This window comes from Protopterus annectens, chromosome 10.part0 (genome assembly GCF_019279795.1).
Source record: "Protopterus annectens isolate FY-2018-M chromosome 10.part0, PAN1.0, whole genome shotgun sequence".
NCBI classification, from domain to species: domain Eukaryota; kingdom Metazoa; phylum Chordata; order Ceratodontiformes; family Protopteridae; genus Protopterus; species Protopterus annectens.
In genome coordinates this window covers 1829434268-1829462179 of record NC_056744.1, presented here as the reverse complement: position 1 = coordinate 1829462179, position 27912 = coordinate 1829434268, and the positions used below count along the sequence as shown (strand labels likewise).

The 27912-nt window shown below is 42.8% G+C and overlaps 1 protein-coding gene across 1 annotated transcript in view; it reads left to right on the top strand.

Moving 5' to 3' along the window:
- CD2BP2 (CD2 cytoplasmic tail binding protein 2) overlaps window positions 1-27912 on the top strand; it is a 1650073-nt gene that overhangs the window by 1585159 nt on the left and 37002 nt on the right. The gene's annotated exons all lie outside the window — the stretch shown is intronic.

The following is a 27912-nucleotide window of genomic DNA, read 5'->3' as shown; positions in this document are numbered from 1 at the left end:
GGCGGTGTCTCCTGTGCCCGAGGTCGCAGGCTCCTTTGCCCACACCCCGACTACAGATACCGAAGCCACTCTTGGCGGTGAATCTCAAAATATGGACAGGTCTGCCTCCTCTCAAGGTGTCTTCAGACCTTCATCTTCTTTTTCCATCAAGGCTTTCACTAAGTCTAAAGCAGCCATGCATTCTAAGAGACAAGCTACACAGGGCCCATCTCCAGGCCCCATGCCTAAAAAACAGATGCTTAAAATGGCTGAGGATTGAATTACTCTTATCGGGCCCCCCCCCCCCCCGGACAAAAGGCCCAGAGTGGAGGAAGAATCCCCCTCCTCTGATCAGGGCTCCATTATTTCAGAGCATTCTGATGATCAGGAACATTCTTTCTCCCCTTTTGAAGACTCTGATGCAGAGGAGTCCATTCCCTCTGTTTCCCCCCAGAGGATTACTCATTTGGGGAAACTTTGCATACCTTAAGGGAACACTTCCACTGGGAAGGCCAAGATTATTTGGATTCCAAGAAAAGGCTTAGGGAATTTCTCTTGCTACCTCAGCACAGGCCTCTGGCTATACCTCCTGTCTTGGACATATTAGATGGTGTACTCGGAGGCCTGCCTTAACCCGGATTCTCTACCTCCAGCCCCAGTCAAGCCTGACAGGTGCTACAGGGTTCCTGACTCGCACCAATTTCTATACAAAAGCCATGCTGCTGACCCAGAAACCATCTCACAGAGCCCCAAGGGAATTAAGGCCTCCACTGCTAAAAATCCATTACCTTCCGAGAGAGATTCCAGATCCTTAGAAAGGTGGGGAAAAAAGGTATATACCTCGGCTACCTTAACCATGAGGGCATTAAACTGTGTCAGTTCCATATGCTTAAGTACCAACAGTTTTTGTTATCACAATTGAAAAGTAAAATGTCACAACCTGAACAACCAGACATGAAGGAGTTGCAGGATTTGATGCATAGTGCAGAACAAGTGGGTAAACATACCTTACAATGTGGTTTTGATGCTCTAGAGGCCTCATGTAGAGCTGCTGTTATAGGATCAGTCATACGTAGACATGCCTGGCTCAAGGAACAAACCTTGCCAGATAATGTCAAAGCTAAGTTACTAGATGCCCCTCTACAAAAGGATGTATTATTTGGTACTAATGCTGAGGAGGTATTAAGGAAAATGGAGGAAAAGGCTAAATCAATGCAAACTGTGAAAGATTTTCTACAGGTACAACCCCCGCGTTTCAGTAGAAATTGGCCTTCCAAAAATTGGTCCTTTCCAGCCACGGACAGACCCCAAAGAGGTAGATACAGGCGCCCGAGGGGCAGAGGGCAATCCCAAGGATCGTTTAGAGGCAGACAATGGCAAGCTCCTACACAAAGAGGTGGTGAGGATAACTCGCAACCATTCAGAAAGCAAGCCCAATGACTTTCCCCTTTGCATGCCAAGCAAGACTCAAATGGCAGCACCCTTAGGCAGAAAACTGGCATTATTTTCAAAAAATTGGCATATTGTCACAAAAGACAAATGGATCCTGGACATTATAAACAGAGGCTACAGACTCCATTTTCACACCCTTCCAAAAATGAGAGGCATGCCAAACCTGCCACACAATCAAAGGGCAGAGGCACAAGGACAAATTACAGATCTCATAGACATGAAAGCTATTCAAGAGGTACCTACGCACGAACAAGGTCAATGTTTTTATTCCAGACTATTCCTGGTACCAAGGAAGGGAAAAGATTGGAGACCTATTTTGGACCTATCCATCCTAAACACATTTCTACTCATACCAAAATTCAAGATGCTCACTCTACAGCAGCTTCTTCCCATGCTGGGCAAGGAGTCTTGGCTGGTAACATTGGACCTCAAGGAGGCATACCTGCATGTCCCAATCAGACAAAATTGCAGAAGATACCTCAGATTTCTTGCCGGTTCAACCCATTATCAATTCTCTGCATTGCCCTTTGGCTTATCTACTGCGCCCAGAGTATTCACAAAATGCCTGGCATCAGTAATTGCCTACTGCAGACTTCGAGGGGATACAAATATACCCATATTTGGACGACTGCCTGATCCAAGCGGACAGCAAACACATTCTTCTGAAACATCTGGCTTATGTAATAATGTTGTTGAATTCTCTGGGATACACAGTCAACAAAAAGAAATCAAGGCTAATACCCTCTCGGAAAATAATTTTCCTGGGTGCCAACTTGGACACAAACACCCAGATGGCCTACCTCATGCCAGAGAAGCAGGGGCAACTAACTCAATACTTCAGAGCACTAGCAAATTGCACCAGGCTGACTGCAAGGAAAATCCTGCAGGCTCTGGGATTCATGGCATCTTGCATCTTACTAATCCCATGTGCAAAGCTGCATATGAGGAAACTTCAGTGGTACCTGAAAAACGTATGGTCTCAACACAGCCACAGTTTGGAAACAATAATACCACTAATTCCATGTCTTCAAAAGGAATTTCTGTGGTGGGCTCAAGCATGCCAAACAAACACAGGTCTCCCATTCAGCAAGCCTCAAGCAAATCAAGTCATCACAACAGATGCCTCGGACTACGCCTGGGGGGCGCACATGACAGATCGGTGCATTCAGGGCAAATGGTCCCAAAAAGAAAAGAACCTTCACATCAATCAAAAGGAAATGCTAGCAGTAATAAATGCTATTACAGCTTTCAAAGACCTGCAACCAGGTCAACTATTGATAAGAACGGACAACACCACAGTTATGTGGTACATAAACAAACAGGGAGGAACACATTCATACCCTCTATGCAGACTGGCCATGTCACTTTGGAACATGGCCATGGACTTACAAATCGAACTACAAGCACAGTACTTGCCAGGCAAAGAAAACATGCTGGCAGACAACCTAAGCAGAAATATGACAGATCCACACGAATGGAAGTTGCATCCTCAAGTTTTTACAGAGATAATCCAAGCATGGGGAAGGCCAGACATAGATCTCTTTGCCTCCCACAAAAATCACCAATTGACAAAATTCTGCTCAAGGATTTTCCATCCAAAGGCCTGGAGAGTGGACGCTCTCTTTTTCAGTTGGACATCAATGACAGTTTATGCCTTCCCACCTCTTCCTGTGCTGCCCAAAGTTCTATTCAAAACCAGAGCAGACAGACCAAAGATGATTCTCATTGCTCCAGACTGGCCAAGACAACACTGGTACCCACTCCTGAGGAGCCTGACGCATTCCCCACCATGGACCCTGCCTCTAATGCCTCTTCTCCTGACTCAGCACAGCTTCAAAACTCTTTACAGTCAGCTAAAAACACTCAATCTAGCCGCATTGAAGATTCCTTAGCATCACAACAGACCCTACTCTCCAAGGAGGTGTAGGATGTCATTTTGGAGGCCAGAAGGCCGTCTACTAGAAAAGCTTACTCCGCAAAATGGAAACGGTTTTGTGTCTGGAATGAGAAAAAGGGCCAGGATCCTGGAAAACTGAATTTACCTCAAATACTACAGTATCTAGCTGAGCTGCTAAGCAGTGGACTTTCATTCTCCTCCATCAAAATCCATGCCTCAGCCATTTCTGCAGAATACAACACTGATCCACCCTTATTCTCTCACCCTCTCTTAAGACAGTTCCTCAGAGGGGCTAAGAATCTAAAACCCCCAAGGAAACAACCAATACCTGCTTGGGATCTCAATTTCATTCTGGAAAAACTGACCTTGCGCTATTACCTCAGCTCGTAGAGTTTCAGAACTACAAGCTCTCATGGCTGTGCAGCCTTTTATCATCTTCCATCAGGACAGAGTTTCCTTATGAACCAACCCGTCCTTTATGCCAAAAGTGGTATCCAGGTTAGCTTTGAATCAGGCCATACACTTACCTATCTTTTGTCCTAAGCCTCAAAACAAAGGGGAGAGATTACTACATTCCTTGGACATCCACAGACAACTGCGTTATTATTTGGACAGAACAAAGCCTTTCAGAAAATCAGAACAGCTCTTTTGTGTCCTATGCTATAGGAGCTCAAAGAAAGCCAATTTCTAAACAGACAGTCTCAAAGTGGATATCCCACTGCATACGTTTTTGCTATTCTTTTCATGGCAAAACTGTACCTACAGGCATCAGATCTCACTCCACAAGGGCCACAGCTACCTCTGCAGCCTTTCTCAGAGGAGTTCCTACCAAAGATATTTTAGAAGCAGCCACTTGGAGTTCTGTGCATACCTTCTCCATGCACTACCACCTTCCTCTATACTCCAAATCTAGAGCGGGCTTTGCCACTGCAGTCTTGCAGGGCATTCTGGCTCCTCCTAGTGCCACCTAGTGCCTACCACCCCTTTCTTAGCTTTGGGATTCTACCCATCTGTTATGACTGCAGCTGTATGCACGATGAACATAGTACAGTTTTGTACCTACCATAAATGTAGATGTTCGAGTGCTAATACAGCTGCAGTCCAGGTTTCCCTCCCTCCTTCCCCTCTTGGGACAGGCCTATTGGCTAACATATCCTCATGCAACCAGATTGGGGTATTCATTCATGATGTATTTGCTTGCACTACTGTATTTTGATTATATGGCATTGCTTTATTACACAAATTTATGTATTGCCTTCCTTCTGGGGGCACCTGACATCTGGGGCAAGAAAAACTGAAGAAAATGGCGTCGGCTGGTTCTTTTATACCCCTGTCGCACTGACGTTAGGGAAGAAGCGACGACAACCGACGCCGGACGTAGACTTTGGAATTCGGCCGACCGAGGACCCGCCTGACGGCAGGAGAACCCATCTGTTATGACTGCAGATGTATTAGCACTCGAATATCTACATTTATGGTAGGTACAAAACTGTACTATTTTGCAATACTTAACTGAGATGCTTCACCAAGGGCCTGTCCTTTTCCTCCATTAAAATCCATGCCTCAGCCATTTCAGCTCATTATAATACAGAACCTCCCCTCTTCTCTCATCCTCTGCTCAAGCAGTACCTCAGAGGGGCCAAAAGCTTGAGACCACCCAGGAGAGCTCCAACCCTTGCCTGGGACTTTAACTTTGTATTGGAGAAGCTCACTCTACCTCCTTTCGAGCCAGCTGCTACTGCAGACTTAAAATTTCTTTTTTGGAAAACAGCCTTCCTTTTAGCAATCACTTCAGCTAGAAGGATATCTGAATTACAGGCCCTTATGGCAGTGGAGCCTTTCATCATCTTTCATGCGGGACAGGGTGTCACTCAGGACCAATCCATCCTTAATGCCCAAGGTGATATCCAGTGTGGCTCTTAATCAGTCCATTCATTTGCCAACTTTCTTTCCCAATCTGCAGAACAAGGGGGAGCGGATTCTGCATTCATTGGATGTGCATAGACAACTTAGATGCTACTTGGACAGGACTAAATCTCGAAGAAAATCTGAACAACTGCTGGTAGCATTTGCTGCAGGGGCAGAGGGGAAGGCTATTTCAAAACAAATCATTTCTAAATGGATAAGCCATTGCATTCATTTCTGCTATAAGCACCAGGGAAAACCTATCCCCCAGGGGATCAGATCTCATTCCACCAGGGCTGCATCTACTTCTGCAGCCTTTCTCAGAGGTGTTCCTACCAGGGATATTCTAGAAGCTGCTACCTGGAGTTCAGTTCATACTTTCACCAAGCGTTATCATTTACCACTTTTCTCTAAATCTAGAGCTGGCTTTGCCACTGCTGTTTTGCAGGGCCTTATAGCTGGTCCTAATGCTGTATAAATCCATCCTCCCAACCATAGCTTTGGGAATCTACCCGAATGTAATGACTGCAACAGTGAAACACAAAGAACATAGTACAGTTGTGTACACCATAAATGTAGATGTTAGAGTGTTTTCACTGTTGTAGTCCTGGTTACCCTCCCTCCAGTTTTTCTCTTACTATACCTCTACTTTCTTTTACTATGCTTAAAAGCCTTTTTGGTGTATTTGCTTTTGGTTGGAAGTATATTTTTGTTTTTAATTTTATTTTGCTCCTCATTTGGGGGGCACCTGACATCTGGGGCAAGAAAAACTGATGTAATGACGTTGGCTGCATGTTTTATACCCCTGATGACCTGATGTCTCCCTATAACACCATGGAAAACCTATTCCCCAGGGGATCAGATCTCATTCCACCAGGGCTGCATCTACTTCTGCAGCCTTTCTCAGAGGTGTTCCTACCAGGGATATTCTAGAAGCTGCTACCTGGAGTTCAGTTCATATTTTCACCAAGCATTATCATTTACCAATTTTCTCTAAATCCAGAGCTGGCTTTGCCACTGCTGTTTTGCAGGGCCTTATAGCTGGTCCTAATGCTGTATAAATCCATCCTCCCAACCATAGCTTTGGGAATCTACTAAAATATAATGACTGCAACAGTGAAACACGAAGAACATAGTACAGTTGTGTACACTTACCATAAATGTAGATGTTCCTGTGTATTCACTGTTGTAGTCCTGGTTACCCTCCCTCCAGCCCCGTTTTTCTCTTACTATACCTCTACTTTCTTTTACTATGCTTAAAAGCCTTTTTGGTGTATTTGCTTTTGGTTGGAGGTATATTTTTGTGTTTTTAATTTTATTTTGCTCCCCATTTGGGGGGGCACCTGACATTTGAGGCAAGAAAAACTGATGTGGCTGCATGTTTTATACCCCTGATGACCTGATGTCATGGAAGAAGGGACAGCAACCGACGCAGGACCCAAGACTTTGTTAATCAGGCCGACTGAGGGCAACCTACCAGCAGATTAGCCAAATGTAATGACTTTAACAGTGAAAACACTCGAACATCTACATTTATGGTAAGTGTACACAACTGTACTTTTCTACTTACATAGGACAAAGGGCTTCAGAAAATCTGACCAGTTATTTGTTTCATTTTCAGTAGCTAAGAAAGGTGCTCTTATATCTAAGGTCACACTTTCAAGATGGCTTTCAGATTGTATTACCTTTACCTACAAAGCTAACAACAAAGATCTTCCCGGAAAAGCCAAAGTTCATTCTACGAGAGCCATAGCAGCTTCTTCTGCCTTTTGCGCTAGATTGCCAATCGATACCATTTGTGCTGCTGCAACATGGGCAAGGCCTCATACCTTTTATTACTCATTACAAAGTGGATTTGGCCTCCAGGAACAGGGCCTCTTTTGGGTCCACTGTTCTGAAGAATATTCTCCCTTGAGCCACCCAAGAAATATGGTGCTAGTGATGCTGTCCCAACCAGTGAAAGAATGAAGGTGAGATAGGACAACATCACATAAAGAAGTTATGTACTCACCATAACATTCCATGTGTGTTGTTCATCTCACCTTTATTCTTGCATCCCAACCTCCTTCCCCCAGCCTTTGGCTCTTGGAGGACCGAGCGGTTACATCTGGTAGGTAATGTTCCCTGACCTCCTTCAATGTTCTCTTAAGTGATGAGATAGTCCATTGGTTAACTGTTATTATCAGCAAACAAGATTTGGGGAAGCTTTCCTAGGGCATCATGGGATAGGAATGCAGCCACGAGCCAATGGAAGACCTCAAGCTTTTGTATATGGCCGAGTCTGAACTGAGGATTGGTTCTGAACCCAACCAGTGAAAGAATGAAGGCAAGATGGACAACACACATGGAATGTTATAGTGAGTACATAACTTCTTTTTTTTTTTGGCAAGCTAGAAGGGCATTAATGCCTGTTCTTGAAATAGTTGTATTTATGTATGTATGTATGTTATGATAAGCATTTCTTTTTGCCATCTACTGAGTCACTTTCCAGAAGCTGATAGTTCCTCTGATGCCTTGTTCTTCACTATAGCAACTATCGTACCCTTTTTGTTAGCCAGCCAGTGCTACTCCTTAGCCTGGTCTGTCTTTGCTGTCTCCCACTTTTTACAGCATTCTTTCTTTCTTTTGATGACTTCTGGATTTCTGCATTCCACCACCAGCCTTCCTTGTGTACCTTATTTCCATACGTGTATTAGCTTCTTTTATCCGAAAGTCATCCTCAGTGTGTTCATACTTATGTTTTTCATTTTTTTTTAAATAACTGCCTTCCTGACACCACATAGCCTTAAGCTGCCCCCTCCCTCTTTTGTGCTGACTGAATCCCCCACTTGGTCCTTTCCGAGTACCCCAGACTTGACCATTTGCTGGGTTGGTCCCTGACTCCTCAGGAGATCAGCATGATTGTAACTCTGTACTAGGCCTGAGGAGTGAGGGATTTGGTGTGGAGTTGCAAGAGTGGATCCTGAGAGCAGTTACTCTTGCGTCAACTGGTCAGTTCGTGTGGAGGCCGGCTAGTGCACTGATGCCAGGAAATCATCAACGCACCCTGCATTAGCTCTGATATGTCCTGTGAGGCTCCTGGCCTCCACCACAGGTTACCTTGGCATCAGGTTTTCCCTCTGTATCCCTCAAGGATAAGAGAGCTGAACATTAGCTGCTTTGACAGTCCCACCCGCACCCGTAGGTCATTTCCAGACCTGGTTGTCAGTGGTATGAATGGATGCTGTAGCTCTGTACTATCAGACTGGCTTCTTGTAAAAAAAAAAAAAAAAAAAAAAAGTTTATCGTAGAATATCACAAGTTACACTACCCTGTCATTGTATCTTTTCTGGAGTTGACTGCAAATCGAGGCCACTGCTCTTAGACTATTCCATGGGCTTTCAGTGTTCAGTGGGCCTTTGACATTATCTTATGGTTGGTTACAGCCTGGGACCACAACTTGTTTTCTGAGGTGACTAGAGAATTAGATGTTCATCGTGTTTCACTGTTGCAGTCATTAAACTTGGGTTATCCTGCTGGCAGGTGACCCCGCAGTCGGCCCGAGTTCCAAAGTCTTGGTCCGGCGTCGGTTGCTGTTGCCTCTTCCCTGACGTCAGTGCGCCAGGGGTATAAAAGTTGCAACCGACGGCGTTTTCTTCAGTCTTTCTTGCCGCGCGGTGCCTGAAGCAAAAGCAGTTCGCAAGTGCCGGTCAGCCGACTCCTGAGATTTTCAAAACTGAATTTCAGAACCGAAGTCTTCAATAAAGCTAAGTAACCCATTGGGGAAACTTTTTCTTGTTCCAGACCGATGTCAGTAAAAGTTAATAATTGTATTTCTTGTGGGAAGCAAATACCTCATAAGGACTTTCACTCTTACTGCATTCCTTGCCTAGGTCCTGACCACGATGTTACTAGTTGTCGGTTTTGTGCTAGATTCAATAAACACACTATTAAACGTCGGTTTGATTTTGCTTTACATTATTTTGGATGAAGATTTAATTATATAATGCCGTCAGAACAACCGACGACCGGAATGTATAAAAGACACAAAGACAAAGAAAAAGACAGGCATTCGAGGTCCAAAACCAACGACGAAGCCTCTTCTAGGCCAGTCGTCGGTTTGCCGGTTCTCAGTGAGGTGCTTTCGCAGCCCCTGACACTCGCTACCTCAGAGCCACAGGCCCTAACTGACAGCCACGTGGAGACACCGAGGCCTGTGGCCTGTGGAAACACAAGGTATTGGGCCTACGGAAACTATACCCTCAGATGGGTCCGGAGCCGCTGAGCAGGCACCGGCTTCTGAGGGTGTTTTCAGACCTTCACAGCTTACAATTAAAGCTACTACAGCAGCAAAGGCAAAGTCAAAAACACCATTAAAGACAAAGAAACAAGTACAGCATTCTCCAGAACAGTCATCCATGCCAAAGAAACAGATGCTTAAAATGGCCAAAGACCTAATTACTTTAATCAGGGGCTCCTATCCCCCTCCTGACAAAAGGCCTAGGCAAGACACTGATTATGATTCCTCTGATCAGGTTTCCATTCCCTCTGATTCTTCTTTTGATCAGGGCTATTCTCTCCCTCCCTATGAGGACTTTGATGCTGAAGAGTCCATTCCTTCAGCCTCACCGCCTGAGGACTATTCTTTTGGGGAAACCCTGCACACCATGAGGGAGCATTTCCACTGGGAGAGCCAGGATTACTCAGAATCCAAGAAAAGGCACAGAGATTTCCTTTTGTTGCCTCAGCACAGGCCCCTTGCTATCCCTCCTGTGCTTGATATTGTAGATGTTTTTTCTGAATCCATTCTGTCTCCAGATTCTTTACCCCCTGCTCCAGTAAAGCCAGACAGATACTACAAGGTCCCTGACTCTCATACATTTCTTTATAAAAACCCAGCTGCAGACCCAGAAACCATTTCTCAGGGTCCTAAAGGGGTTAAAGCTTCCACTGCCAAGAATCCTGTCCCCTCATGTAGGGATTCCAGAGCTCTGGACAGATGGGGCAAAAAAGTTTACACTTCTGCTACTTTAGCTGTAAGAGCTTTAAACTGTCAGTTTCACATGCTTAAATATCAACAGTATCTCATGTCATTGTTAAAGCAGAAAAGGGTTACAAATATAGAAAGTCCTGACAGTAAAGAAATGCAGGATTTATTGCATGCATTTGAACAAGTGGGAAAGCATACTCTGCAATGTGGTTTTGATTCATTAGAGGCTTCTTGTAGAGCCACAGTTACAGGCTCAGTAATTCGAAGACATGCTTGGTTAAAAGAACTAAGTTTACCTGACCATGTTAAAGTAAAATTATTCAATGCTCCACTACAGCATGATACTTTGTTTGGTGTTAAGGCAGAAGAGGTGTTAAAGAAAATGGAGGATAAAGCAAAGTCAATGCAAATGGTGAAAGATTTCTTACAGGTTCAACCACCTAGATTTAGCAGAAACTGGCCTTCAAAAAATTGGTCCTTTACAGTGTCAGGCAGGCCACAAAGAGGCAGATACAGACGCCCAAGAGGCAGATCTCAGCCCCAAGGCTCCTACAGACCTAAACAATGGGGTGCTTCAGCCCCCAAAGGAGGAGAAGACAAATCACAACCTTATAGGAAACAGTCACAATGACTTCCCTCTGCAAATGCCAAGCTCTTACCAGTTGACAGCACCCCTAGGGGGGAAGCTAGCACTTTTTTCAAAAAATTGGCACATGATCACCCAAGACCAATGGGTGCTGAATATAGTTTCTCATGGGTACAGGTTCCACTTCCACACACTTCCAAAACCAAAAGGTATGCCAAACCTGCCACAAAACCAATGGGCAGAGGCACAAAAACAGATTGCTGCTGTTATGGATATGGGAGCTATTCAAAAAGTTCCACAAGAAGAACAGGGGCAAGGATTTTACTCAAGACTTTTTTTAGTACCCAGAAAAGACAAAGCCTGGAGACCAATACTGGACCTGTCAATCCTGAATACTTTCCTGGATGTTCCAAAATTCAAAATGTTAACACTTCAACAACTTCTGCCCATGCTGGGCAAGGAGGCTTGGCTAGTTACTTTGGATCTCAAGGAGGCATACCTGCACGTCCCAATCAGACAATCGTGCAGAAGATACCTCAAATTTATAGCAGGCTCAATGCATTACCAATTCTCTGCACTGCCCTTTGGCTTATCTACTGCGTCCAGGGTCTTCATAAAATGCCTGGCACCAGTAATTGCATTTTGCAGACAAAAAGGAATTCAAATATATCCCTAATTGGACGACTGCCTTATTCAAGCAGAGAGCAAGGACATTCTTCTACAGCACCTGGCGTTTGTAAAAAGATTGCTAATTTGCCCAGGGTACACAGTAAACGAAAATAAATCAAAACTAGTGCCCTCTCAAGAGGTAATATTCCTGGGTGCAAGCTTAAATACAACTGCCCAGATGGCTTATCTCACGCCAGACAAACAAAGGCAACTGACTCATTACTTTCAAATGATGGCAACAAAGACCCAGCTCCCTGCAAGACAAATTCTGCAGGCCCTGGGTTTCATGGCATCTTGCATTGTACTAATTCCATAGGCAAAACTGCATATAAGGAAACTACAATGGTATCTAAAAAGTGTTTGGACTCAGCATTGTCACAGCCTAGAGACAGTCATAACCTTGATTCCCTGCCTACAGCAGGAGTTTCGATGGTGGTCCCAGGCCTGTCATCACAACAAGGGACAGCCTTTCACCTTACCTACAACCAGGCAGACAATAACGGATGCATCAGATTATGCCTGGGGAGCACGTATGGCAGGAAAATGTATTCAGGCCACGTGGCCCAAGGAGCAAATGCATCTTCACATCAATCAAAAAGAGATGCTAGCTGTACAGAATGCCCTGACAGCCTTCAAGGACCTAATACATCCAGGACAACTGCTAATAAAGACGGACAATACCACAGTTATGTGGTACATAAACAGGCAAGGGGGCACACATTCCTACCCCCTATGCAGATAAGCCATGACTTTGTGGAACACAGCACTGACCTACCAGGTACATCTGTAAGCACAATTCCTGCCAGGAACAAAAAATACACTGGCAGACGAACTAAGCGGAAATCTCACGGATCCTCACGAATGGAAGCTAAATCTACAAGTGTTCAACATGATAACAAGGAAATGGGGACGCCCAGACATAGATCTTTTTGCCTCCCCTCACAATTACCAAATACAGAAATTTTGCACAAGAACTTATCACTCTCAAGCATGGAAAGTGGATGCTCTATCATTCAGCTGGAAAAACCTGACAGTCTATGCCTTCCCTCCGATGCCTCTTCTCACCAAGGTGCTTCTAAAAGTCAGACAAGAGAGACCAAAAATGATACTGATTGCACCAGACTGGCCACGCCAGCACTGGTACCCAATCCTAAAAACTTTGTCCCAAGGCCCACCTTGGCCTCTACCTCAAATCACTCATCTTCTGACACAGCAAAACAATCAGATTCTGCACAGTCAACTCAGAATCTTAAACCTGGCAGCATGGCAGATAATGTAGCCACTCAGACGGCACCTCTCTCTAAAGCTGTTATGGATGTAATGTTGGAAGCCAGGAGGCCCAGCACTAGGAAATCTTGTGCAGAAAAATGGAAGAGATTCTGTGCTTGGAACCAGGCACAAGGGCTCGACCCACTGGTCCCTAATATACCTCAGATTTTGCAATACCTGACTGAGATGTTGGACAAAGGCCTATCTTTTTCATCTATTAAAATCCATGCCTCTGCCATTTCAGCTCATTACAATACGGATCCTCCTATTTTTTCACATCCTCAGAGGGGCAAAAAATATAAGACCCCCTAGAAGAGCACCAGAACCTACTTGGGACCTCAGTTTTGTTTTAGAAAAACTAACACTGCCTCCATTTGAACCAGCCAGCACAGGTGATCTAAAATTCTTGTCATGGAAAACTGCTCTGCTCCTAGCATTAACTTCAGCAAGAAGAGTCTCAGAGTTACAGGCATTGATGGCCGTGGAACCTTTCCTCAGTTTTCATCAAGACAGGGTTTCTCTTAGGACAAACCCAACATTCATGCCAAAAGTGGTCTCCAATGTGGCCTTAAACCAAACCATTCATTTACCTACTTTCTACCCAAATCACCAGAATAAAGGGGTAAGACTTCTGCACGCTTTGGATATACACAGGCAGCTACGATTTTACTTGGACAAAACAAAAGCTTTCAGAAAAACTGAGCAACTGTTTGTAGCATATGCTGCAGGATCACAAGGAAAACCTATTACAAAGCAGACAATCTCAAAATGGATAGGACACTGCATCCGCTTCTGTTATGCACAACATGGCAACTAAGGGCATTAGGCCTCATTCTACCAGAGCAGCAGCCACTTCAGCAGCTTTCCTCAGAGGGGTACCAACCAAAGACATCTTAGAAGCTGCAACCTGGAGCTCAGTGCACACTTTTACCAAGCACTACCACCTACCTCTCTACTCTAAATCCAGAGCAGGCTTTGCCACTGCAGTTCTGCAGGGCTTGTTAGCCTCACCAAATCCAATCTAGACCAGCCACCCAACCTCAGCTTTGGGATTCTACCCAAATGTAATGATTGCAGCAGTGAAACACGAACATAGTACAGTTGTTTACCTACCATAAATGTAGATGTTCGAGTGTATTCACTGTTGCAGTCCAGATTACCCACCCACCATCCCCCTCTTTGCTGGGATTATTCTGGACTTCTCAACTCTATACAACCTATGTGGTGTATTTGCTTGTAGATTAAGTAAATGTTTTTAGTAATATATGCATGGTTGTTTGGCATATTTTTTATCTTTTCAGCCTTCCTATCTGGGGCAAGAAAAACTGAAGAAAATGACGTCAGTTGCAACTTTTATACCCCTGGCGCACTGACGTCAGGGAGGAGGCGACAGCAACCGACGCCAGACCAAGATTTTGGAACTTGGGCCGACTGCGGGTCGCCTGCCAGCAGGATAACCCAAGTGTAATGACTGCAACAGTGAATACACTCGAATATCTACATTTATGGTAGGTACACAACTGTACTTTATGTGTACATGACAGAATAGCAATTAAGAACTGCTGTCCAGCAAAAAGTGAGACGCTAGTCATGTCTTACATGTATAAGTGCTGTAATGAGGTGCTGCACTGAGATTAGGAAAAACAGTCGTTCCATTTGCTGCTGACAGAAAGATTGGTCCAGTGGTTATGGATGAGGAGCCCGGCCTGTAGTGTGACCATGTGTGGCCTTTGGGAGATAGAGAAGCCACATCTAGGTCCAGTATTACAAAAAAATGAAGGCTCTTCCTCTAGGTAGGTGAACCAAGGTAATTTATTTTGGAAGAATACCCCAAACCAGGAAAGAGGGAAAAGGCCTTTACAGAAAAAAATCGAAAATATTTAAGAGTTAGAAGAAAAGAGAGAGAAATCCTCTACAGAAAGAACAGAAAAACATATTTGTCTGTTATCTGGAAGGAGGGAAAAGAGTGAGCCCCGTTATACACTATCACTCGTCCAGTAAGGGCATTTACTCTCTCTTTTTTTAGGTAATGTTTTTTGCATTCAAAACATGCTTTATCCATTAAAAATTAGAAGGCTCCAATCCATTTTGGCACCCTGCTTAACTCCACAAATAGCTCAGCTGATAAAAAAACAGGGATATGAAGTGTGAGATGATTGGAAAAGGACCCTGAAAACCCAGTAAACATGAAACATTATAAAACCCTTGGGAAAAATGCTAGCCTAACTACTAACAAAGCTAAGTTTAAGTATTGCATGAATAGGTAAGTAGCATTTCCAGGGCAATACAGGAAAATTGAATAATGTCAAAGTTATGATAAATAACTTTTTTAAAATCAACAAAAATAGCAGCAATTTACCACCTGAGTTAATAAAAGGAATATAACGCATCAGCTGCCTCCTACTTATATTGCCCAATGTTCATACTTTACTGACATCTTCCCGTACCCCTGTTTTCATGTCTGGACTTGCCTTTCTTCTGGTTTAATGTGTTTTTACAGTATGTACAGAAAAAGGAAGACATTCAACATCACATACTGTTGTGCAACATTAAGAATACCTAGAATCAATAAGGTAATCTTATACAGTTACAAAAAGGAAAAAATTCGAAATAACATACTGTTGTGCAACATTAGGAATACATAGAATCATTAAAAGAAATTCGACATCACATACTGTTGTGCAACATTAAGAATACCTAGAATCAATAAGGTAATCTTATACAGTTACAAAAAGGAAAAAATTTGAAATAACATACTGTTGTGCAACATTAGGAATACATAGAATCATTAAAAGAAATTCGACATCACATACTGTTGTGCAACATTAAGAATACCTAGAATCAATAAGGTAATCTTATACAGTTACAAAAAGGAAAAAATTCGAAATCACATACTGTTGTGCAACATTAGGAATACATAGAATCATTAAAAGAAATTCGACATCACATACTGTTGTGCAACATTAGGAATACATAGAATCATTAAAAGAAATTCGACATCACATACTGTTGTGCGACATTAGGAATACATAGAATCATTAAAAGAAATTCGACATCACATACTGTTGTGCAACATTAGGAATACATAGAATCATTAAAATAAATTCGACATCACATACTGTTGTGCGACATTAGGAATACATAGAATCATTAAAATAAATATGACATCACATACTGTTGTGCGACATTAGGAATACATAGAATCATTAAAAGAAATTTGACATCACATACTGTTGTGCAACGTTAGGAATACATAGAATCATTAAAATAAATATGACATCACATACTGTTGTGCGACATTAGGAATACATAGAATCATTAAAAGAAATTCGACATCACATACTGTTGTGCAACATTAGGAATACATAGAATCATTAAAATAAATTCGACATCACATACTGTTGTGCAACGTTAGGAATACATAGAATCATTAAAAGAAATTTGACATCACATACTGTTGTGCGACATTAGGAATACATAGAATCATTAAAAGAAATTCGACATCACATACTGTTGTGCAACATTAGGAATACATAGAATCATTAAAAGAAATTCGACATCACATACTGTTGTGCGACATTAGGAATACATAGAATCATTAAAATAAATTCGACATCACATACTGTTGTGCGACATTAGGAATACATAGAATCATTAAAATAAATTCGACATCACATACTGTTGTGCGACATTAGGAATACATAGAATCATTAAAATAAATATGACATCACATACTGTTGTGCGACATTAGGAATACATAGAATCATTAACAATTAACACATTAAGAGTCTTGGTATTTCAGTAACAACATTTCAGGGTTATCTCAACCACTGAAAGTCTTAGTATGATTTATAGATCTTATTCTGATCACTTTTTCAGTTTTACATAGTATTGCTGTTAAATTTAAAAATTCTTTGACTGTAGGAACTGAATTCAATTTCTAATTTTTTGTAATAATTTTTCTAGCTACTGCCAGGAAACTCTAGAACATGTTTTGTTTGACTTTTACAAGTAATGGAAGTGGAACATTCATTAGTGTTATTGATCTACTTAAAGAACAATTATCAGACCATAACCCCTTAAAAAGATAGGGCCAGATTCAGTAAAGCCTACACTAAGTGTACATGATATATATTCGATAAAATTTCTACCACATTTTTGTGCTTTCTAGTCACTCAGAAAGATTGCACTAAGTGTACATGTAGTCTACACTTTGTGGTAATCTTTATGAATCCCTGTCAGTATTTAAAACTGCAAGAATATCAGTAGAAAACTAAAATTAGGAGGAAGAAGGTGTGAGTTATGTCTGTGTTGTCTGTTCACTCAGAATGGTGTACACGTAGTTTAGGCATTATTGAATCGCAAGCATAATTACCTCTCCCCAGTATACATTTATGCCGGCGATCCTGTGACTCCGAATGGCGATTCTTTTAGTCCGTTAGCAACCCCACATATATTCGCCAGGCAGGAAGGCAACAGAGAGACTGGGAAATACAAGGGGAGTTCAGTTATGACTTCGCCTGGTTCTCACAGGCGGAACAAAGGTACTGAATCTTTTGTTCTCACTGAGGATTTAAATGTTTGGTTAAACTACAAATGTGAACTGAAAGCTCCTTTTGCAATTAAAGACACTAAAATTAGTAACGTTGCGTTTTGCACTATGTTGGACAATTTATCCAAGTTAATGTGGAAATTTAGGAATTTAAAAATAGAAAATGAATACCTTGCTAAATGTGTAAATAAGGAAATTGTCCCTAAAGGACTGAGGTTGTGGAAATTTCCTAATAATGTTATTGCTGGCTCTGGGTTTCATAAAGAACTTTTAAATGTGTTTAATAATTGTGGCTTGAATGTTTTGAAATTAATGATTAAGGAAAACAATAGGGTTTTGGATACTTTACAGAAAGACATTTTAGAACTTGACCAATGTATCAAAATGATTTAATATTTACTGTAAATGAAGAAAAAATTAAATATTTTAACATTAGGAAGGATGTAGACAATAGATGTGATGAAGTGATTCACAGAAAATTAAAGAAGTTAGAAAGGGATGTTTTAGAATATAAAAATGAAACTTGTTACCCCAAACCACCGTATAAAAACTTCCTTAAGGAAAGGGATAGACCCTTCAACAATTTTAATAACAAAGGTGGAGGTGAAGATAGATTTGATACTGGGGATGTGTTTGATAATAACGAAGTAGTTTATGACCAAGAATTCCCGCCATTAAGAAGATCTGAGAGGTTATTAAATAGGACGGAACATCAACCAGAACAACAAAATTTTCAGGGGAGGGGGGGAAGGAGAGGGAGAGGACGTTATTGAACGGGCCTCAATTAGACACACTCTCCATTCCCGCCACCCAGAATATATTTACACATGATGGTATTAAGTTTACACTCAATAATTTTGCTATATACAACTTTAGTGGTATACCATTAGACAAGGGATATTTTGATTTACTTTCAAAAGGGTTAACATTTATTCCCTTTAAAACAGGAGATATAGCTAGATCATTAATGGATATAAAAATGTTTCTAAGAAAGGTGAATCTTGATATTTAGTTGCCTAGTGTTAATTATAACCCTAATAATGAATTAACACGGAGAACAACCTGCAACCCACCCCTTCACCCTCAATTAAAAAATTTAGAACAAATTCTTGAAAAAGAAATTAGAAAAGAACAATATAGTTATAGGGCTCACAAAGATAATTTAAGTAAGGAAGAGAAAGATTGTTTAGAAAACCTTAGGAAGAACACTACTATAAGAGTGATGAAGCCCGATAAAGGGGGAGGGGTGGTTATTATGGATACTATACAGTATGAAAGTAAGATGAATAATATTCTTTGGGAGGAAGGAAAATATTCATTCGTTTCTAAAAATGAAGTAAATATAGCTTATAACAAAATAGATTCTAATTTATTTGATATGATGCAGGAAGAATTGATTGATTATAACACCTATAAATATTTGAAAATGGAAAAACCAAGAATTCCTTCTTTATTTGGAATCCCAAAGATTCACAAGAATGAAATCGACCCACCTTTTAGACCTATAGTTTCTGCTGCGGGGTCTATGACCCATCCCTTGGCAAAATATTTAGATACTAAATTAAAAAATATTTGGATGGGGAGAACTTTTGTCCTAAAAGATTCATGGGATTTATTGAAAAATCTCACACCAGATTTATATGATGAAAAATTAATTTTTGTAACCATAGAGATTATAGATTTATTTCCCTCTATTCCTTGGGTTGAAGGAATGAAAATGTTTGAGGACATTATATACCAGGAAAACAGTTTGCCTTCTAAAGACAAACTGACCTATACATGGCTAATGGATATAGTACTGCGAAACAACTTTTTATATTTCAAAGGTGAATGTTATCAGCAGAAACAGGGTGTAGCTATGGGGGCAGCATGTGCCCCCACTTTCGCCAATATTGTTCTTACTAAATGGGAAGAAGATAATATAAATACAACAGAATTTAAACAGTATTGGAAATTGTACCGCAGATTTTTAGACGACATTATAATTTTATGGAATGGGGGAAGAGATAAACTCAATGAGTTTCTTGAATGATTAAACAATACATGTTCATTTCTGAGGTTTACCCATAATATTACGGAGAATAGGGTTGAATATTTAGATGTTGAGATATACAAATGGAATCATAAATTAGAAACTAAAGTGTTTAGGAAGAAAACATTATGTAACTCATTTTTACATTTCAATAGTGCACTCCCACTACACTGCAAGAGGTACATTGTAAAAGGGCAGTTTATTAGGGGAAGTCGAATGACTAGTAGAAATGAAGATTTTGAGGAAGAATGTAATCTTTTAGAATCCATGTTCAAGGAGAGAGGTTACCCGTCCAAATTTGTTAAAGACATTAAGGAAGAAGTTTTAAAAGGTAGAAGGGATAGGTTTAAACCACTAATATTAACAAACGATTCAAATGGACCGACAACTTTACAAAAAGACAATAGTAATTTGAATTTTGAAAAAACTTTAGTGTTAGAATATAATGGGATTAACAATACGACAAAGAAAAAATTTCTAAAGGAATGGGAGCGTTTTACGGCCATTACAGATATAGAAAAAATACCCAAAGGTCCGCAGAAAGTTATATATAAAAATTCAAGTAATTTGAGGTTATTACTAGAAAATAAATCCAAAAAAGTGGCTAGGAATAAAGTGGGAACCTACAAATGTGGTAGGTGTAACCAATGTCAATATATAATAAATATAGACAAATTATACTTGGAAAGTAGAAAAAAATGGGTGGTTAGTAAAGAATATTATAATTGTGATTCAAAAGGGCTTATTTATTTAGCAATCTGTACAGTTTGTAAATCCTTCTATATAGGTAAAACTGAGAGAAAACTCAAAAGAAGGATTTACGAACATTATTATGAAATTTCTTCCAAAAACGACACTAACGCACTTTATAAGCATTCCACCCTATGTACAGAAGCTAAATTCTCTTTTTTGGTTTTAGAACAAGTAAAATGGGATGGTAGGGGTGGACCATGGGAGGAGAGAATTGAGTTTAGAGAATTGTGGTGGCAACCAGGTTTAAATGAGTATATATCTATTTTACCCATACTAAAGTTGAGATCTGCCAAATTATAATAGACCTCCCACCCACCCCTGGTAAATGATGGAGGGCAAACAAAATAGTTCATAAACAGATTTGTTTTTATGTTTTTATGTTTTTTAAAAAAACAATTTTTCTAAAAAAACATCCTTTTAATAAATAAAAGTCTTCCTTTCTGACACTCAAACAACAATATATATTTTTTAAGGAACAACATTCACTTCATGAGTTAAAATAAACAGTACATAATTTATCTACATTTTTTCATTCCTATTTTTTAAAGATTTTTTAAGAATATCTATTTATATAAATATAGGTTTATAGTATTAAAATTATTTAATAGATAGTACTATATATTTTGGAATTCAAGAGAAAGTTAAATTGATTGATTAAAGTTAGGTTTTATGTATTTATTTATGCCCAAGAGACAGATTTAGTTCAATAAATAACATTAGGGAATTTGCGACAAGAGACTACCATTAAGAGGCATGGTTTAAGGAAATGAATGGTAATCAATTATTCATGATTCTGATGTAAAGTAAGAAACACATTGGTTATTTTAAATTAATTGGGAATAAAGTGATTGGTTTTAAACAGAACAATTAAGTTACGTTTGATATATATACATGTCTGTTCTTGAAAATGTGTATCTGATGAAGTCATTTCGAATAGTGAGACGAAAACGTACTGTGTAAAGTGGAGACGTTTATGTGTTCTATCCTGGATTAAACAGTTTTCATTCCGTTGGTTTCCAGTTCTTTGATTCTGTTTACCAACTAAATTAGGAGGAAGAAGGTGTGAGTTATGTCTGTGTTGTCTGTTCACTCAGAATGGTGTACACGTAGTTTAGGCATTATTGAATCGCAAGCATAATTACCTCTCCCCAGTATACATTTAACTTTTCACAATCCGTAAACATGCGTGACTGATCAGCATTTATAATTTTACTACATCTTCAACAAACTGAAGAAGTCTCTTACTAAACTTAGAGATTTTATAGGGAACAACAAACATCCTGTGTGTGTATTTCCATGCAAGATCTTTCCAGGGTAAGCTTAAAGAAGTTTGCCTGCTAATTTAAGTTACAAAGTTTTATTGTTACTATGTATTGAGTCTCTCAGTCCACAACTATCTAAAAGGTTCCAGAATTTTGCATCAAAATTATTATTATTTATAATTGACTTTTATAACTTGGACAAGCTTCCTATGTAGGTTAATTTATCCTTGATAATAGCATTCATATTTTCATGTAGTGGGGAAATGGTGTTCTGTTCCTCTTCACTCATATTACCTACAAATCCGCTTAATTTCTTACTGATGGTTAATTTTAACTGGCCAACAGATTCACCCAGTTTATAATATTTCATTAAATTTTCTGTTGCTTTAGTTTTTCCTTTTTCAAAGCAATTAGACCATACTAATCCGTTCCTTTTTATTTAATTCATTTCAGTATTGTACTGAATTTCCTTAAATGTAGAGGTATGCGTGATGGGAAACCCCACAGTTTTCCATTTTGATATTAATGGAGTTTTATAAACATGTTTAACTCTTTTAAGAATTGATTTCATATATGCAGATTCTAAAGATTGAAATGAATTTCCTTCTAAGACAGATTATATTAATCAGCTGAAAGGATTGTTATATATTTCTAAATTATAATATTTGATAAACTTAAGAGAATTTAGTAAAATCTGGTCCTGAATGGTTTTCCACTGACAAGTGTAAGTTGAGTCCATACAGAGTATAACAGAGTTAACATTTGCAGCAGTAGAATAAGAGCCTACATCTAGGAAGCTAATACCACCATATTCCCATAACCTCATGTTTTCTGTAAGCTTGTAATACCATCGCACTCCCATAATCCTATGTGTTTTTTGTAAAATAATACCACCCCACTCCCATAACCTTATATGTTTTCTGTAAATAATACCAAAGTACTCCTCCCATAATCTTGTATGTTTTCTGTAAAATAATACCATCGTGCTCCCATAATCTTGTATGTTTTCTGGAAGCAAATACCACCGTACTCCCATAATATATGATCTGAAGTAGTTAACTTCATTTGGTCTGCAACCTGTGGGATACGGATCTGACCTCGGATCCGAGCCGGCAACTTTACAAAGCTTAGATCCGAGCTCCTAGCTCCTCCCCTTACCCACAATCCCCTGCCAACCCTGACTGACCTCAGATCTAGTTTGCCACGCTTCTGGTCAGCAGCTAGGTTTTGAGCTCCTGGTTCTAGGGTCTTCACAGAGTTGTGAGAAATTTTAAAACTTTGTTTTCTTCTACCTTTTAGTGTACAAGTGTGTTGTGTTAGGTTTCCCTTTGGTGTAATACTCGTAGTTGAACTTTATTTAGTTAATTTTAGTTAATTTACCCTTCGCTGGTGCATAGTTCTGTGTGTAGTGTGTTTGGGGCCTAGCGAGTGTGTTTTCTTTATTATGTCTGAGGCCCCAAAGCCAATCTTTTCTAAGTGCACCGAATGTGGCCATAAGCTCTCCCCGGCGGATGGCCACACTCGGTGCATTCGGTGCCTTGGGGTTGAACACCTTTCCTCTGGATGCACTATCTGTGCGGCGTTCAACCCCAGGGCACTGAAGGACCGGAGGTCTAAGCTGATCCTGGCGGGACTTCTGCCCCCGGATTCGGCTTCAGCCTCCGGTACTTCTGTGGCCTCCTCCCAGGCTTCAGCAGCGGCCACTCCTGCCTCCCTCCACCCAGCCGGGACTCAATCTCCCGCTTTGGTGTCGGAGGAGAGGGAGGTCAGGAGAGAAAAACGGAGGGAGAAGCACCACAAGCGGCGGGCAGAGGCCTCCGCTTTGCCCCCCCCCCCCTGCTAAGCGGGCTTCTCCCTCTATGGCTTCCAGGTCTCCTCCTTCTTGGCTCTGGTCTCCATGCTTCTCACCGGGACCCGAGGAGGAGGAAACCCGATCTCCGTCGAGGTCATCGAGGCGGCACTCCCGGCCAGCCTCGGTGGCCTCGTCGAGATCAACAAGTAGCCTTTCTGAAGCTGATTTGGACAGGGTGATGCGAAGGTTCATCCAGGCCCAAATGCAGATGGAGTGCTCCTGCCCCCCCCCCCCTCCAGGGGGGGAGCTCAACACCCTTCTTTGCCCGATAGCTCCTTCTCTGACCCACTTCCCGGGTTCGGAGCGCTCGGAGCCGGGCAGCATTGGAGCCGGGGGTGGGTTGGCGCCGACAGTATCTGGTACTTCGGCTACAACTCTCCCTTCTAGTTTTCTGGATTCGTCCTTGTCGGATCTGAGTTCTCAGAGCCATGCTCTGAGCTTCGGATCCGAGGGGTTTGGTGTGTCTTCGGCTCCGTCCAGGTCGGAGCACACTGGCCCTTCGGATCCGATGGTGTTGGCGCCGATCCATCCATCAGATCCGAGTGAGGGTCGGCTCTCGGATCCTATTGAGAGTGGCTCGCCCTTGGCCTTCGATGTGGTGAAGAGGGCTCTGTTGAGTGCATCCAGCCCCCCGCTCCCTGCTACAGCTCCATCCTGCACTCCCTCTCGTTTGGGCAGGGCTTCCGTCGCCCGGCCACAGGGACAGCTTGCTTTGACATCTCAGGTCATTCCCCTGGAACAAGACGTTGCTGGTGAGTCGTCCTCGGAGAGTTCCCCCGAGGATGTTCCTCACAAGCGGAAGTATAAGAGGGGGCACGTGGACTCCCCCGAGTCCTTGACAGAAGACACAGATTTGGATGAGGGGGAAGGCTTCCCAAGGTCACCCCCCAAGGATGTCTCCTTTGGAGACATCATGGAAATGCTTAGGATAAGAGGGGGGTGGTCTACCCCCAAGGCTTCCTCGGACGAATCCGTGTTCCTGGAGGCGTTCGAAGCAGGCCCATCTACCTCTTGGGTGTCCCCTCCGGCCGACCCCTTAGTGGACCTTATCACCACTAGGGCGTGGAAGGAGCCGGACACTGTGGAGCCAGTCCCCAAATGTCCCGACAGGATCCTGAGCCCTCCAGCAGAGAAATCCCATTAGAGCAAGGGACCCCCTGTAGATGCCATGTTGGTGGCGGCAGCCACCAAGAGGGAGCTAGCCCAAGAGAGTCCCTCGGTCCATCCCCTGAGCAAGGAGTCTCGCTCGATGACCGTCTCGGGAAGCGGATCTTTAGTTCAGCGACCTTCTCTGTAAGGTCCCTGAACTACATGGCACATATCATTCGACTGCAGCGAGACCTTATCAAAGAGTATGCTGCATCGCCCCCAGAGTCCATGTCGGGGGAGGACAAACAGTTGTACTCCACTTGCATGGCCACTCTTAGGTCTATATCAAACACCTCTATGCGGCTTTTATCCCATGCTACAGAGGGGGCCACTAGAGCCAGCGGAGCAGGCCTAGTTATGAGGCGCCAGGCCTGGCTCCAACATTGTGATTTCGCGGAACCCTTCAAAGTGTCCTTTGCGAATGCCCCCTTCGATGGTTCTGCCCTATTTGGCAAGACAGTTCGCGAGACCTTGGTCCAGAGCGAAAAGGACGGGAAGACGTGGTCTGCCATCGGAGTCCGCTTATCTGCTCCCCAGAGGTCCTTCTCTCCAAGAACCAAAAGGGACAAAAGAAGATGTGGTTCCGAAAGTCACAACAATCCCAGTCTGCTCCGGACTCCCAGTCCGTCCGCGGCAGAGGAGGACAGGGTGGACGCCGCCCTAGAGGCAGAGGGGGCCCAAAGAACTTTGGATCCAGAGAAACCTTCTTTGATCGGCCCATGCAGCAACCCTGAAGGGTTGCCCGACTGCTCCAGTCGGGGGGGCGTTTCTCGAAGCACCTGGCAGCTTGGGAGTCCATTACAACAGACCGCTGGGTGCTTCGTATCATATCTAGAGGATGCAGAATTCCCTTTTCCTACATTCCCGACACCCCCGGACACCTCCCCGATGTTCCACCCAATCAGAGGGAGGCTGCGGAAATTCGGCTGCTTTTAGGAAAAGGAGCCATCCAACACGTCCCCCCAGGCCAGTCCGGATCGGGTTACTACTCCAGGTTCTTTTTGGTGCCAAAAAAGACGGGGGACCTAAGGCCCATCCTCGATCTTTCCCTACTAAATCTGTCAGTAACCAGAGAAAAGTTCCGGATGGTCACTCTTCAGTCTGTTCTCCCCCTCTTGCGGGAGAACGACTGGATGTGCTCCATAGACCTCAAGGACGCGTGCTACCATATACTAATGGACGAACGGTCCAGGAGGTTTCTCCGCTTCCGGCTGGGAGCCAGTCATTATCAATTCAGGGTCCTCCCCTTTGGTCTCACCTCAGCCCCCAGGGTGTTCACCAAGGTATTAGCAGTGATAGCGGCCCACCTGAGACTCCAAGGAATGCAGGTCTTCCCGTACCTGGACGACTGCCTTCTCACCGCCCGACAAGGCATCTACTATGCTTAGCCTGGGACTACTTTCTTAACCTTGCTCCACAACTAGGGATCACCATAAACTCGAACAAGTCCTCTCTCACCCCGACTCGGGTGATAGACTTTATTGGGGCCAGACTGGACACCAACAGGCAACTAGCCTTCTTAACTTCTGACCGGTTACACACTTTGAGGGCACATGTGCAGGCCATCTTTCAATCTTCTTCAAAACCTCCGGCGGGATTGGTTCTAAGGGCCCTGGGGTCCATGGCAGCCTCTATAAACCTCCTTCCCATGGCGCGTCTGAACATGAGGATTTTACAGTGGACTCTCCAAGTCCAGTGGTCCCTTCTTCACTACCCCTTGAGTCACCCCATTTCTCTCAGCAGGGCCTGCAAGAGGGCTCTCGTTTGGTGGCTTCAGTCGCCGGACCTCCAGGCGGGACACCCCTTTGCCACGGCCCCCCCTCTCGCCACGGTGACCACGGACGCCTCTTGTCTGGGGTGGGGGGGGCATTATTCGAGCAGGACGGTCCAAGGAACGTGGAACGATTCGGAGACCTTATTGCACATAAATGTTCTAGAGATGAGGGCAGTGCTGTTGTCGTTGCAAGCACTTCAGAGCCTTCTCCCTGTAGGAACAATTGTAGTCCAAACAGACAGTATGTCTGTGATATGGTACATCAACAAACAAGGGGGAACCAGGTCTTACCCACTCTGTCGAGAAGCCATGAGAGTGTGGGAATGGGCGATCTCCACCAACCGCTTTCTCATTGCAACGCACATTCCGGGATGGACCAACATCCTAGCGGACAGACTGAGTTGCACCATCCTTTCACCTTACGAGTGGTCCCTCAATCCTTGAGTAGCGAGTCGAATTTTTGCCGTTTGGGGGCAGCCCTTTTGCGATCTTTTCGCATCTCCCTCAAACACGAAATGCAACAATTACTTCGCTCTCATTCCCCCTGCCGGGGAAGCCCCGAGGGACGCCTTGGTGCATGCTTGGCCACCCGGTCTTCTCTATGCCTACCCTCCTCTTCCCCTCATGCTGAAACTTCTTCAGAAAGCCAGTCGGTTGGGGAGCAGGATGATCCTCATTGCCCCATTCTGGCCTCACCAAGCTTAGTTCCCTTACTTCTGGTCTCATTGAGTGAATCCACCCTGGATTCTAGATCCCCTTCCGGATCTAATCTCCCACCCCCAGGGGCTCCCACTTCCCGACCTGGCCAGCCTCAAGCTTACGGCTTGGCTGCTCCTGTTCCACTTGTAGCTAGGACTCCCGGTATCTCTTCTCCAGTTAAAACTATCCTAGTAGCAGCGCACAAGCCCTCTACTAGGCAGGTCTATGGTAGTAAGTGGAAGCGTTTCTCTATCTGGGCAGAACACCATAATTTGGACCCTTTTACAGCCCCCTTGCCTGCGGTGCTGGACTTTCTTTCAGGTCTTTTTAATGACGGAGCTAGCTGTTCTACGGTTAAGGTTCAGTTGGCAGCTATCTTTCATTATCACATAAGTACTGAAATGGGCCCTTTGATCTCTACAAAATTGTGCAAAATGTTCCTAAAGGGCACCTTTCTTCTTAGACCTCCAATAAAGGAAGCGGTACCCCCATGGGATTTGACCTTGGTATTACAAGCCCTGACAGCCCCTCCCTTCGAACCGGCATCTTCAGTAGACCTCAAATATTTGTCTTGGAAAACAGCCTTTCTTGTGGCTATTACTTCAGCCAGGAGAGTATCTGAATTGCAAGCTCTTTCTGTGAAACCCCCATTCTTAGCCTTTCACAAGGATAGGGTTTACCTCAGGACCAATCCCTCTTTCCTTCCGAAGGTAGTTTCTGAATCTAATATCAACCAATCTATCAACTTGCCGGTCTTCTTTCCTAACTACAAGAACAAATGGAAGTACAAATTACATTCTTTGGACGTACACAGACAACTTAGATTATATATTCATAGGGCATCTGGTCATAGACAATCCGACCAGTTGTTCGTCTCCTTTGCCAAATTTAATTTAGGTAAACTGGTCTCGAAAGTTTCCTTATCGAGATGGATTTCACAGTGTATCATAACAGCGTATCAATATTCCGGCAGGCCCGCACCTCAAGGAGTTCGTACCCATTCAACTAGGGCTATGACTACTTCTGCCGCCTTTAAATCCAGGGTTTCCTTGGATGATATCTGTTCAGCAGCCACTTGGGCCTCATCTCATACCTTCATCAGTCATTATAAAT